This window comes from Mercenaria mercenaria, chromosome 9 (genome assembly GCF_021730395.1).
Source record: "Mercenaria mercenaria strain notata chromosome 9, MADL_Memer_1, whole genome shotgun sequence".
Classification (NCBI taxonomy): Eukaryota; Metazoa; Mollusca; class Bivalvia; order Venerida; family Veneridae; genus Mercenaria; species Mercenaria mercenaria.
This window is the reverse complement of record NC_069369.1, coordinates 53,600,852-53,611,864: the sequence shown is the minus strand read 5'-3', so window position 1 is coordinate 53,611,864 and position 11,013 is coordinate 53,600,852.

The following is an 11,013-nucleotide window of genomic DNA, read 5'->3' as shown; positions in this document are numbered from 1 at the left end:
TTTCTGCGTTTCTTTCACGATATATAACTTGCATGTGATTTTATAAAGTTAAAACTGCATAGATTTTGAGATACCTGGGAAAGATAGCAGAGAAGTGCTTTCCCTATATCTGTGATACCCCATATATCCTATTTTACAACATTTTATATACCATTTCAACCAATACAACCGCCGTTCACTCTGTAAAATACCTTCGAAACAGTGTACAGTTGGCATATATTATGCTGAGTGAATATTTCATTTCATTTGACTTGAAATAATTTATAGCAGTTATTAGTTCTTTAAGACCAGGGCAGACATTAAACTTCGGTGTCAGAAGTATAAAGTGTAGGCAATTTGCTCAATGACATAATAGTTTTATTTGCTATAAGCATCACGAATCAGAAAATTCAAAGAGACAAAATAGTTGTTATGACATCTTTGAGCATTCAAGTTATTTACACGAACACTTTGATATAACGTTGTTTGATGTCCATCCCAGTAACTTATTGCATGTCATTTGTTTTACCAAAATATAATGGTATTGCTAAATGCGTTAACCTATATCTCTCTTAAAACCTCAGACATTTATTATAAATCAAGTAATTTGGTATATTTGGCCAGCATTTTAATGTTTATTTACAGTAATTAACACGGTATTTGGCAAGCAATACTTTTTAAAATATATATTGTGCTTATAACATGATAATGTACTTTATCAATATAGGACAATTTTATTAGTGTGATAAATTATTGAAAAGTAAAACCTAATATGGAAATCACTGCACATTTTCGTTAAATACGGAAACATGACGTCACGTCGGCATAGTCATACAGGCGCAGAGAAAAAATTCTTCCACATTTACGTTTCAAGATTGGAATCATATAACAGAAGTGTGTTATGCTTAAATAACACGTACTGTGTATGTTATAAAGCGCGAAAAATAACGCATTTGACGTATACGCACTCTTAAAAGATAAAAGGTAAGGGTAGATTTCCCACTAGCACAGAGCACCCCAAACACAGCTATAGAGCCATGCATCGCAAAGAAGACCCACAACAAAAAGAAGTTGTAAGAAGGAAAAAACAATAGTCGGGCACCGCCTTAAGTCATTCCGCGGGACGTGTTACGTCCTTCTCGTATTATATCACGGTTACACGTTGATGTCAAGTCGGACTTTTTTTTTTGGGTGCAATGCATGCATAATGAAATTGTGCTTTCTTCTTTTATCTACTTGTTTACATGAAAGACATATTAGAATCGAAATAATACATAGCAGAACCATATTTTAATATATCTAAAAACATACAAAAACGAATTGTTATACACCAGGTGTATTATTCATTTGGGCTACGCCCTCGTACAATTATTCCGGAGGCGTATAACCTCTTTTTATTGTTTCGATATATAGAAAATGGTTATGCTGTATATTAATTCTTAAATGTAAACATTTACTGTTGCGTATATGGTAAAAATAATTCACTTAAGTATATTACTCTATATGTTAAGAGAAGAATATTATTTTTAAATCAATTGCTCTCTTTCGTTGATTTGTTTACTGTTGATTCCTTTAATTGTTTGTTTTTCTCTTGAGTTAATTATATTGCTGTGATCGGTTTCCAGTTTTGTCAGAGACTGTAAGCGTGGTAGTCATTTCAAATTTGACGGACAATGGCTTCATTTGCATCGATATATGCTCGTAATTTAAAATATCATCCCGAGGTTATGTAAGGAATAAGTGACACGTATTTCGGTTGTGTAATTTCTTGCATGTCGAACAGGATTTTCCTTTATTCAGATGCTAGAAAAACTCGTCTTACATCCGGAGATGTAGGGTGACTCACGTGCTGTAATTGATGAATAAATGCATAAATTCATAAGCTTCTATAATAAAATAGTGCTTAAAAGAAACGTCTTCTTTTTTATTTCTTCTGTTAATTGAAGGATAATACATGGAAGAATCTCGATAGAGCTTCGCTAACCCCTCAATTCTTACTTTTGAGCCAGATATTTCCATCTGCCTCAAATTTCTTATAATCTGCAACTGTTTCTAATTTGCATATATATGTGAACAGTTAAAACTGAAAAATGAATGAGTTCTGAATTGTAAACAACACAAAAAGCCTATGGTTATCAAGACGAAAGATAAATGCGACCAAAAATACATAATCTACCTTTCCTGGAAGTTACAGTCTAATTTCACTAATCTTTTACATTTGGATTTTCATGAGACGTTCAATTAAACATTTTAATAAAAAATTAAAGCTAAATACTGTAAACTATTACATTTCTTGTCATTGTATTTGGTGTTGTTTTCATCGCAAGCAGAAAAAGTAATTTTAGAAACAATTGAGACCAGAGGTCACATATGCCTTGTCTCTGGTAACAATCTAGAAATTGACTTTACGAAAGATTACATTTGAGGCTTGTTTCTAAAACCAATTTAATCACCATGGCGTCTTTTATTTTTCACAGCACCTAGATAATTCAGTTTCAGTTTCGTTCTGAAATAACGTCTGTATAATTCGCTGCAGATCTGAAAAAAATGTTTAAATGTTTGTACTGTGGTGACAATTCTGTGCCATCTTTTTATATTTGTAAGATAAGTTAAGTAAGATATCTCACTTTGAATGTTACAGTAGGAAAAAAAGCAACAAGTAAACTATTGCCAAACATGTTATTATTCGTTCAACAAGAATGACTTTTTTTCGAGTTATTGAAATATCATGTCACTCCGACCAGTTGATCTTAGTAAATTATGCAAGCCGATTTTCACACGTTTAGTATAAAACCTACAATAAAACCAGAACAGTTTCCCAAATGATAAAGTTCGTTACATTGTCGCTGTCGCAGAAATATAACAACATCGAGTCATTGCAAATATTCATAATCTAAATGGACCGTTTTTCATAATATTATTTGTTTAATGTTACGGAAGCAAACGTTTATTAATAAAACACAAATCTAATATCAATTCCCGGACACATTTGCTATCAGATCCTGAAGGAAATATTAAAAACTTTCCACAGCAGTATGGTATACAGTATTGATCTAAATAACTGATGCAGACATCGCTAAAATGAGCCATTTGCAAAGGACCATTTAATTAATTTCACAGCTTTGGTATATTCACACGGTATCCTTCGCAAAATGTATTGTAAACATAACTGATTTTAGATTTAGAAATTAATATGTCATTTACCCATTCATCTTTTTTTTCCAAAAACATCCTGTGCTAATTACTATCCGTGAACAAAGCCCACCTGGCAGAAACTGTGCGTTATTTACTATTTAAACTTACGGTGTATTTTAGCTTATTAATACATACAAACTATAAATTACGGACACATTTTATTATACCTACGAAATTTACATATTGTTTCTCGTTTTCACTAAGTAAATGTATCTCTGCCGTAACTATCTTCCCAACTATACATCTGCTGATGTTGCTGCTTCTTCTTCTGCTGGAACAACAACATTATCAAGATCTGCTACCACTTCTACTAGTAGTACTACTAATACTGCTAGATGTACTTTTGCTGTAGCTGTTGTTACTGCCACTGTTACTACTACTACTACTGCTACTACTACTACTACTACTGCTACTACTGCTACTACTACTAATAGTACTACTACTACTACTTCTACAGCTACTATTACTGTTTCAGCTGCAGCTACTGATTCTATAACCACAGTTACAACAAATACTACTACTACTACTACTATTGCTACTACTGCTGCTACTGCTATACTGCTCCAGCTGCTGCCAATGTTACTGTTTGTTTCTAGCACAACAGCTGCAACAACAACAACCACTATTATTATATCTACTTCTAATGCTCAGGCTGCTGCCAATGCTACTACTTCTTCTACTACTACTATTCTTCTACTACAACTACAACTACACATTTGCGAATAAATATGAAGTAGAGTGTGAATGCCTAGGACGATGGACATTTGAAGGGGGGCATCTAAATATAATTTGATTACATTACGTGCGGAAAGAACAAAACATGCATGTAACGGTGATAAGGTCTTGCATATAATGCCACCTTTTTTCAGTAAGATTTGACTTTGCCTGTTTGTACGTGCGCCTGTCTATCAAATAAATTTGTGTTACACCTACCGCTAAAAGAATCTAAACAAGCGTGATGAAACTGTTAATGAATGTTATTCAACCTTAGGAGCTGCGCACCTCAGTTTTGTTTTAAGCTCATAAATCTGAGCCAAACGTACTCAAGATGAGCTCTTTGTGTAGGACAGTGTCCGTCGTCCGTCTTCTGCTGTTTTCCGTCACTAGGTAAAATCATTTATAAAAGAAACACTTATTTACACTCTAGATGCCATCAATACATCAACAGTAAAAAATGGCTGGGATCATATAGTGCTACCCGTGATCGGGCACAAAATTGTGTCCGGCCCTTTTTTCGTTTTATTGTGTCGGAGTTTGAAACAACTTTGCATATCAGAAATTGACCATAGTTCAAGGCCCATACACATATCTGAAAGGTCAAGGTAACACCTAGATGTCAAATATTAAAGTGCCTGTTCGTTCAATAACATATTTATCCGTGGATGGATATTTAAATAATTTTGCACAAACATTCGTTATAAAAGACATTGTGACGCCTTCAGGATTTATACCACTATCTTAAAGATTAAGGTCACACTTTGATTTCAAAGATTTTAGTCTTGTATAACCTATAGCCTTTGCATGTTCTTACATCCCATAGTTGGGAAATCCGTGTCCTATTGACTCTTATCTAGTTTCTGCTGACCTATATGAGACCTGATCAAAAGTTTGTCTTTGTAAAACATAGAACAAGTTTGAATCTGAATTACCTCGGGTCCGAAAGTAGTCACAAGGTCATATAATATAAAAACATTGTTAACACACTAAAGGTCATACTTTCTATTCTATATGAAACTTGGTTTAATTGTTTGACTTTGTAAAATTTAAATTTAGTTTGAAACTGGACTATCTGGGATCATAGGAAAAAAACATTGTTAACACCCTACTGGCAACATATTCCACTTGATTGTTATGAAACTTGATCAGAAAGCTTGCCTTTCTTATAATAGGTTACACTTGAACCAAGTTATCTAGAGTCAAAACAAGGTCAATTAATCAAATAATAGAAAAGAAGAAATTATCTACCTGTTATACACATGTATTTGAAACATAGTCGGGATGTTTGTCGTAATCATATCTAGGAAAAAATTGAAAATTTGTCATCTAGGGATAAGAGGAAGGTCACTAAGTAAAACCATAGATCTTAACACTCTAGATGCTATGTTTTCTATATGAAACTAAGTCAGAATGTGTGTATTTTTTATAAAATGTAGAATAAATATAATTGGATTATCTTCGATATTAAACTACGTAAGTAGATTAAATAATAAAAATACTTTTGTGTACCTGATCTATGTAAACGTTGGCCAAAATGTTTGCCTTTATATAAAAATTAGGTCAAGTTTGAAACTTGGTTATCTGCTCACTGGATTGAATCATAGATAAACGTTCTTTACACTTTAAAGGCAATATTTTTAATTCATCTATTAGAAAATCTAAATCAAGTTAAATATTGGGTTTTCTGGGATAAAAAGAATAGGTCACTATGTCAGATCATAGATAAACTTAACAATCTAGATACCATATTCTACCTGTTTTATATGAAAAAAGTCAATGTTTACATTCAAGTTACATAAAATCTAGATGAAATTTGAAACAGTGTTTACTGTCTTAACACTATAGAGACCATAACTTCTACCTGATGTATATCAGACCGGATTAGATGTCATTTCAAATAAAATCTAGGTCAAGTTTTAAACTGGATAATATGAGGTTTAAACAAATTAACTGTTTCAAATAAATTGGATATAAGAATTGTTAAAACTATAGAAGCAAAATCTTTTTATATGGTTCTCCTAAAAACTTGTCAGAATGGTTTTCTGTATCTTTGTCAAGTTTAAAATTTGAGCATTTTGTTTCAAAAAACACTTGACCAAATCATAGAAAATCCTTACAAACAACTTGACCTAGTGACGTATGTTTGACCCAAGATGGCCCAGTTTCCAACTTGCCCTAGATTGAATAGAGAAAGACTTACTGACCAGATTTCATAAAGATTAAATAGAAAATATGACATGGATAGGGTAAAAAGTTTATTGTCTGATTCGACATAGAGAACTACTTTTTGACCACGTTTCGAAGTCGTCCAATGTCTTGTAATACAAATGTTCTAACTAATTCATATAACGATTGGGCCAGAATTGTGATCTGCAGTGTTAAAAATGAAATTAAATATGTCGTACGAAGACAACGGAGGACGGAAACAGGGCGATCAAACTAACTCTCCATGATGGTAAATGAAATTTTAGTAAAGTGTAATGACGATAGGACAAATACAATTGGTCATATGTGTAACACAAATTTTCACCGACGGATAGACGGACAAACAAATTATAAAAATCAAATCTATATCCCCAACCGCAAATAGGTGGCAAAATAAGACAGACTTTACCACCGTAGTAGGCATTTTTTCCAACCGCACTTATTATATTTAAATTGCAGTTAGAAGACCCCTTTGAAATATTGGTCGTCTTATGTGTTCACATTTCTCTTCACCTTAAATCGTAAATGACTGTTACTATTGCTATTACTACTACTATAGATGTTACTGCTACTGTCACTGCTGCTACTGCTACTGCTGACTGCTGTTGATATACCACTTCTATCTGTATTTACTTTAAATCATAACATTGTTTTGGTAACCTCAACATTGGTAAGGTTGTTGCATTATTTTTGACGTTTATGCCAACGCTAGATACAGTTTGAATTTTTATCAGCTTCATCTTTTTAAATGCATTGGCCTCCAGATCGTACGACAACAGAACAAGAGAAAACTTTTAGGTATCAGGAAATTAATGCTACATTTCTTAAGACAGCTTTAAAACGTAATGACTGACAGACTATATGTTATGGAAACACATGAGAATTAGTTGTTTTTACTATTTTTTACATTGAAAATTGAAAAGCGTTTATAACGCTTTACTCGAGGTAAACTGCCTTAATTATAAATACCTATATATTTAACGATCGTTGAATACATATTCCTCTGTGGTGTATTGGTAAAGACGGTTTTTATTGCCGCGGCGGCTCGGGTTCGATTCCCGACTCTGGCATCTTTTTTGTTCTTGATTTGGCATTTTTACGATAGTTTAGAAACAACAATTGATATTCTAATGCTCATAATATGACTAAACTTCAATTCTAAAGAAAGATCAATTTTAGCCAAAATCTGAAGGTCAGTGCCGTAAATTCGTAGAATGATATGGCACGGAAATGAGTAGTTATGGACACATAACGTTTACTTGCATTGTATTACCACCAACATTTTCATTTACGACAAATGTATCAAACACGATATTTATTTCAAAACAAATGGGTATTGGTATCAATTTTAATCGAAGCAAAAGTACTTAAAATTTAAGCTTTAAAGACTGTAAGTACTAAATACAACTGATTAACTCATTGCTTATAATTAAAAATTTCCACATGACAGAACCGTAAGAACTGTTACATTGTTTTAATTCTAAGAGACATAAGTACTTTTAAGTCCAAATTTTGAATTTTTTTTAATTTACGGAAAATAGTCATGTTTGATGCAATACTTGCACTTATGTGAAAAAATAATTATAGAAATGTCTTGTAAACGAACATAATTCGGACACAATTGGTATCAAAATATGTTCTCAATCATCACTTTATATTCAATATATTTGTATCAAAACATGTATTTTTGTTTGTTTTACTGACCTGATTTAAATCGAACATACACTTCAATATTATTGAAGTAGAAATATAATAACCCATATGGTTAATGTTGCCTCTGAAACGAAAAATGCTTATTGTAATAAGTTTGACTGTCATATCAGCTCATCGTTCATTGAAACAGACACGAATACAAATACTTAACATATGTCGCCTTTAGATTATGATCTACATGGCAGTAAATATCAACAAAGAAAACTGTGGTTTTATTCCGTTCTACAAAGAAATCTGTATATGTTTTTGTGAAATACATTTAATTTAGTAACTTTAGAAAGCAACAGAAATATTTGAACTTCGTTATCTTATAACAATACTAAACTGTCCTACTGATGGAAATTAATGTCAGCTTGTCACGAAAACAAATATCACTGAGATAATAAACAAGTACAAAATGTTAATGGTTATTGATTAAGTCCGGCATGTATATCAGCTTGTTTGTAAACTGTGGCTTTATGACAACTGCCACCAGTCGGCAAAACAATAACAAAGCTAAAGCAAGGATTAATATCCAGGAAGTTAAAATACGTTCATAAAACTAAGCTTCCACAAAGCGCAATAAACAGCACAAGGACGCGCATACGATTAGAACAAGGGAAACCCCTTAAAGAGCCCGACGAAACAGCCCAGAAGACAGGTATTAAAACCGCTCAGACCCGGTAGGAGTTAAAACCTGTCTATCATAGAGTCCTGCGCCTATTCGTCAGACACAATCAAAGAGGAAAGCGTAGCGTCCAACTGTAAAAGGATTGAACACTAAACTTGAGGTGTGTCTCAAAACAGTTTGGTAATAATCTGTTTAAATAAAACATTTTACAACTTTACAATTCGAACATTGTCATGAACCATAATCTAACGGGACTTTTACACAACATTCCTATAAAAATCAGATATACCTTCTCGCCAAAGCTTCTTTAAATTACTATCAAATTTTATAGTGGAGGAAGACCCAAGGTGCCCCTCCATGCATTATTTCATCACGAGCAGGAACCTGGGTAAAACCACCGACCTTCCGTAAGCCAGCTGGATGGGCTTCCACAGTTGTCAACCTAAATCCAAAATAAAAATTTGTGAAATATGAGCCCCTTTCAAAAAATATATACCATCTACGCAAGGCTATTAACAAGAGATTCGAGCCTGATAGCATTTGGTTCACTTACCTCGCCGTTGTGAAAAAATAGAGAATTTATCTCACAACAGCGTGGGATATGAATTATACACCGGACACGTTAACGAACCCGACTGTCTATTCGCAAAGAGCTAGGCTAAGTTAGCCGGACAGGCCTGTATCTAAAGGGTTTCTCTCTCCTTTTCTTGGAGCTTTTTTTCGTTCTTTTCCTCTGCTTAGATCGCTCTGTGTCTGTACTAGTAAAGGATGAATTTAGCGTCCTGAGTGGCTGCCTTTTCACTATGTAAAATGCCTTTGAACGTGTTCATGATAAAAAAAGGCCGCTACATAGATCTTGTATAATAATGATAATAATAATAAAAATCACAATAATAATAATTATACGAACGTTACAGTAAATACTAACAATTTTCATATTCTACGGTTAAAAGCAATACCACGTTTCATACAGTCAGAACAATTGTCTTCACTACATATGGTCTTCATGGACATTGTAAAATACACCACATGAGACGTTTACAGCGAGCATTAACTGATAAGTGACATTCCAAATCCGGTTGTCATTGTTCAACTGCAGTCTTTACCACGGCATTGGCTTTTTGTATATTGCTTATTGCTCTACTTATCTTTTGTCCATAAATAGGTAAGAGTATACTCTATGAACCACAAAGTACATCAAACACAACAAGATTCACACTCGGCAAAACAGGCAAAGCATACAAAGTTGCAGTATAGGAAAGATATATTGATCCAGCTCTTTTTGGATGTTAGTTGAAAAGAAGGGACAATGACACTTCTGAGGCGGCTCAAATGAACGTAAAAAATCAGATAGGGGAGTTGATGTTATTGTTCTTGTTATAATTTGTAAACGGACAACGAAGTTCCACTCAGAAATGATTCTTCCTTGCATATGTGAAGAGCGATTTACAGAGAGAACAATTTCATGGTGAAATAGGGCTGATTCAATATAAAAGTTGACTTTCGGCGATACTAGCGCCAAGATTTGACCAATTTAAGGATTACAGAGAAAAGTACCGTCCCTTTTAAGATTGAACAAAATCGGGGCGTAAATATGATTGATCAAAATAACTACATTGCTCCCCGTTTATTAAAAAAAGGTATCAACTTATTACAAAAAATAAAATCAACTGACCCTCTTTTGTTTACGTTTGGCGTTTGCTTCGATCCCTCCCCTCCCCCTCCTGAATCCCAACTATTTTATCTACTGCTTACCCATTTTTTTTATTTTGCATATAATCATATTGTACTTGTTGGATTTTTGAAGCAACTGGTCTGCTATATGTTACCATTTCAGTTTCTATTTTATTGCGAGACTAGTTTGTGATGCATGGCTCTCTGGCTGTGTTAAGAATGCTCTGTGCTTCTTGGAAATCTACCTGTACCTTTTTTTTGGATTGACTAATTCGCAAAGAGCTTGCGCCAGTGTCTACAAGCCGTGATATGCAAAACAACCTGATCTAGTTTTATGACAAATATAAAAAATGCTGGAAACAGAGCTGTTTTTGTATTTTACAACCGAATAACGCACGTCAACATATTCCTTCGATAAGATATATTTGAAACTAGGATGTTTTTAAAACAAACCATTGGTATATACAAGGTACCCTATAATCCAGCAAAAATGAACGAAGTTCTGCATACTTCTAATTCAATTTTTTGCAATTATTCGTTATTCAAGGAAACAATTAGTTAACATAGATCACTCATTTGGGTAATTAGCATCTTGATTGTTTTAGATGCTATTGGCATGAATTAACAGAAAAGTCAAGGAGCCATATCATTGAACATATGGTTGATGTTAAAGTGATATCTTGTTCTTGTTTATCCAGCTCAGTTATCTCGGTTTATAGGTAGTTTCTGCACGTTCGAATAATATTTTGTTCTATAATCTAGAATTTGATTAAACCCTTATTTTTCAAAGCTTCAGAATATACTTGGGAAATTCGGCAAATAAAAAATAGGATCGTGTGATTTTTTTGCAAGACTGATTTGAACAATTTGGACTTCATAATGGGCGTCTATGGGAAAATTACAATTTTGATAATATTTTG